Genomic DNA, 5,003 nt, shown 5'->3' with positions numbered 1-5,003 from the left:
ATAGTATGTAACCATTGTATATCAACATGAAATATTTCATTCAAAATCACCTAGCTGCATATTTATACTCGAGAATGCTTTGACGCGCTACCACGGTGCACGATGCCTAAGGGAACGTCTGCCAATTCCACCAAGGGGTTAAAACGTATAATTTGTATTAATTAAAATTACTTTTAAAGTCCCCGTGAACCGGAAGTTGCAAACGACTTTTCTCCAGTGTTGTGACGTATTTCCGAGAGAAACGGAATACTAAATGAGGCAAAATAGTGGGCGTGGCTTTTTTTCCAACTAGCACCTGATTGGATCTAGAAAAGTAGGTGTTGTCATTCAGCCTGTCTACTGTCAGTTGGAGGGGCGTGGTTACGGATGTTAAAGTCGGCATGAAACGGAAGTTGAGATTGTCATTTTTTCCTTGTTGTGACGTATATCCGAGTGAAACGGCTTCTGAAATTAGAAAAAAATGTAGGGCGGGGCTTGATTTCGTCCTTCGGGAATTGATTGGATCGTTGGAGGTTGGGCGTTGCAAACAAAATGGAGGCAGATTTGGATGTATCTTCTCTGAGAGGCGGTGCACCGATAGCCGCACCCTCATCGGCTCTGGCCGCACCCTTTCGCCATTGCACGTGACCGAAAGAGAAGAGAGGTCGTTTCGAGGGGGGAGGGAAGGGTAATGTATTTGATTAAAGATTATAAGGGTACATGAATTTAAAAAAAAATAATGAAGTGCACAGATAAATCATTTATAATAAACACTACAATATTACATATAAAAAGAAGATTTGTCAAATTTCCTCCAGGTCCTCCAATGCAGAGGGGAGGGGAAATTTCAGATATTGATTAAAGATTACGAAGCCAAAAATTGTTTTTGTGTGGATTGACTTGCATGGATGAATTGTTCACCACAAAACGATCAATTTAGGCAAACAAAGTAAGTATGGTCAATTTTGAATTCATGGGGACTTTAACATATAAAAACGGACATGTTCAAATTCCATTGTATTGCTAAAGACTGCCTTACTACAGGTGACATTTTGCCAATACCTCCCTTCACGTATTTACAGTAAACAATTATTTTACGAAAAAATTACTGTAATACACGAAAAGTTTTTTTTTTTGTTCATGTTCCAAAGGTTGTAGTACGTTCCTAGTGACCAGACTGACTTACTACAGGTGAAATTTTGCCAATACCTGTCTTAATGTATGTACAGTAAACAATTATTTTCCTAAAAAAAAAAATACTGTAATTCACCAAAAGGTTTCATGTTATATACGTCTATATACGTTATATATCTATATACCTTCCGAGAGCCCCCTAGTGGTCGGGAGCATTTCCGTTGTGTTATGGGCGGCTTGATTTCGTTGTGCTATGACTTGTTTTCGTTGTGTTGTAAACTTATGTTTGCTTTTTAAATTTCGTTGTCTTGTGCAATACTGGGCCACCGTAAAGTGTTACCGATTAAGCAACTGACATGGCAATTTGCGTATTATTTGATGTGCAGAATTTGTGTAGGTCCCATGCTGAGCAGCTTCTATTGAGCGCTTGAGTTTTTGAGGCCAGGGTCACCCTGGAACATCCACAGAGATTTCTCTGCGACCCGGGGGGGCAGACATTTTTGGCAACTGATGTTCCCTGCTCTCTGAAGTCACAACATCCTTCTTCAAACAGCAGCTGTGATTATAACGCTTATCTTCAGTCTCTTCATCTTTAGCAAAGTGTAATTAACAGCTAGCAAGAAGAGTCTGTCTGGTGCTAAACCGTAATTACAAGTCCCATTACTCCAAGGGGGCGTTCAAAGCAATTAGCATTTCTCATACAGAGGTTTGAAAAGAAAGTTGAGAGCATTTCATTCAATTTGATTGCGTTACATTCTGAAGATGCACGCAAACTGTTGCACCACCAAGAATTTAAGCGGAGATTTGCTTGATGTTTACCCACTTTGATCTAAACTGAATTACACACCGATGTTCTATATATAGTCCATTCTATAACATAAAATTATAGTCCTTTCATTATGCATCTTTAGCCTGTAGTCTGGATGGTTCAAATTTTGGTATAAAAGAGGACAATAGTCACAGTTTTCATAGCTCAGTCATCTTCCAGAGCCATTGACAGTGCTTAGAAGAATCCTAAACTTTGGAGTATGAGTTAAAACCATCGTCAAAAAATGTATACCTCGTTTACGTCTACCATTAATAACCATAATTTGTGGTTCCACGTAACCACGTAAGTAGGTACCGATACTGAAATGTCACAGCTTTTATAATGTAATATTATTCTAAATGTGTAATATTTGTTATTTAAAAGTGGCTTTGTTTTTGAGTAAGACTAAAAAAAAGTGTTCATATTCTCATTGTTCTCATTAATGAATCCCTACTCAGACCAATGCAATACTGACTGATATGTTTTTCTCTCTGTTTACCTGTTTTGTATTCCGCATAGGCCAGTGTCCTTAATTCTTCGTTTCACTCCTCTTATTGTGTCTAAGCGCAATCACTTTTTCTTGGTCACATGGGAAACATCAGCATACCGCCACAGTTCAGCGTTTATATGGGACTTTCTTCATGGGTGAAATAGAGATCACATGCATGGAATAACGAGTATTGCTCTGTGCCATATTTGAGTTGACATTGTAAGACAGAATTGAAAGAAGAAAAAAAACATGTGGCTACACAAAGAGTGCCAGCACTGCTGGGACACCCTTTTGACTATTCTGGCACATATAGTGCTGTCTTTAGGCATTCTTGATGATGTGTTGCCTCCAGAATTGGCATTCTTTGTGAGTGTTTTTGTTCCAGGCTTACTACAGAGAAAACAGTGGGTATTTGCCATCTGTAGATAGATACACCTGCTGTGCACTCCAGATTACATAGGAACTTCTCCATTGCATTCATTTGTAAATGTCATGTATGAATATAATATAATTTAGGCTTCATTTCTGCCTCTGATTGCCTCATCCTCTTTGTTGGGAACATCACACTGTGAACTGATGAAAACTGTGAAGACTGGGGTGGTTAAAAACTTCTTTATTCAATAAAATTTATTCAAAAAATATGCTTTAGTTCAGGTTTTTCAGAAATAATGAAGTATTTATTATAAAACCACATTTATGTGGAACAGATAGTAAGTTAAGTGCACAGGCTTGGCACTTTACTTCTATAAATGAGTAATGATACCATGAAAGAAAAAGAGAACTATGCAAAAATAATGCGTTTAGAAATGCTGCATCAATACAAATGCTGTATACCCCATTATAAAAGTATCTATTACTTTATGTATTGCATGCCAAACTGTTTCAGATGGACTGTAATGCTAAAAATCAATATATTTTCAGTATATCTGCACATAGCTATAAATGAAAATGAATAGATATTCTGCAAGTATATTATCATGCATCTATTATCATAATAATTTTAATATTAAAATAATAATATCTAATAACTCAGAAAAGAGCAAATTATTATGCAAGCGTGTGGTTTGATTTAAGGTCAGTCATAAAGAATCAATTTGTTTGGAATTGGTTTAGTGTTTTTTGAGTGGTTTTTTAACTAGACCAAGAAACTGGCAAGAAACTCTGTTGCGAGTCTAAAATTTAAGTTACTCGATAGTAACATCTTGTTAATTGAACTTTTATATAAAAATAATGTCACACTCACAATAGAGCTGTTTTACTTAATATCAGCATGGCTGGATCATAAGCATCTGCAGGTATTCAAAATAAAATAAGCACTCTTGCTTATGTGATATTGATTCAATTCATTCTATTCTACTATTCTGTGAAAAACCCAGTCTCCGTGTGACACTTGCAAATGAGGAGCTAAACACATGCGCTACATAAAATATATATGAGGCCAGATTTGCAGAGCTCCTTAAGCACTAAGTGCCCTGATGCAGAACAGAAATATATGTATCATGCAACAAAACAGCTTCCATCGTAAATCCCTGCAAATGGCATGGTGTAAAAGCTCCGCTGACAAGGAATTTATTTCAACAGCAGGCCTGAGATCTGACATCAACCCCTGTAGCTTAAATAGGAACAACGAGGGGGAAGAAATCCAATTTGAACAAGAAAGGAGTGGGGCAGATCCACCTCAGCACTAAGATTCTGCGGTTCAAAGAGAGGTGTCTGACACAGACACAATGGTGGCGCTGTCATCTCTCACTGTGGAAGAGATGGACATTTGATACTGGAATGAGTAATGGAGGTTTGTGCTCAGAGCATTTGTCACCCGTGCTTGTTCGTGAAGTACAGAGCGAGGCTGATATTATGTACTGCATGTCATTAATCTCTGTGCAAACGGTATTTTTACACTGCTGAGATTCTGGCACCTGCTACTACCATTTACATTTATGTTGGGAGTCATAATGAATCACAACATAAATGGAAATGGAAAAAAAATCCACCGCTCAACAGTAGCTGTCATATCTCATTCACCAATCATTTTTGTTATCGTTGACATCTAAGCTGCATTTCCCTTTGCATTTCCTCGTCTTTTGTCGAGTCTTGTTTTTATAGTTGTTTGCTGATTTTTTCATTTTCTTTTTGGGATTCCATGTTGAAAGATTATTAATATCTACACTTGGGTTCACAGTTCAACTCGCCTGTAGCTACATGTTACAAAAAAAGAACATACGATACAAATGACCTCTGAGATCTGAGAAAAAGGCCATTTTACAGAGTGAAACTATTCTCCGGCCTCAGGCAGTCGATTGTTGGCTTCAGCCTTTTATAGAAATGTGCTTACTCTCACAGTCCATGACTATCATTATAATATTCAGATCGACAGCCTTGACCAACACTCTTTTGTTAAATGAAATATAAATCAAGGTTACTTGCACCCTATGAGAAATAATTAAGAGTGCATAATATCCTTAATCAAAAGCTACTGGCGAAGGATAAACGACAGCTGTCTTTATATATTGTTGATATTCTCATTTAGACGGAGAAAGTCTATTTTCTTTAACCTGCATAAAAATATAGATTTGCAATTAAGTTTAAGGATTC

The 5,003-nt window shown here is 37.2% G+C and overlaps 1 long non-coding RNA gene across 1 annotated transcript; it reads left to right on the top strand.

Annotated features, from left to right (window-relative positions):
* The first annotated feature begins 369 nt into the window (after positions 1–369).
* Positions 370–719, top strand: LOC130091163 (uncharacterized). Its single transcript, XR_008807780.1, has 2 exons — positions 370–432; positions 467–719. It is a non-coding gene; the product is annotated as an uncharacterized LOC130091163 (long non-coding RNA).
* The last annotated feature ends 4,284 nt before the right edge of the window (positions 720–5,003 follow it).

This window comes from Rhinichthys klamathensis, unplaced genomic scaffold (genome assembly GCF_029890125.1).
Source record: "Rhinichthys klamathensis goyatoka isolate OS25496 unplaced genomic scaffold, OSU_Roscu_1.1 h1tg000161l_1, whole genome shotgun sequence".
NCBI lineage: Eukaryota > Metazoa > Chordata > Actinopteri > Cypriniformes > Leuciscidae > Rhinichthys > Rhinichthys klamathensis.
This window is presented reverse-complemented; position numbering and strand designations above follow the sequence as displayed.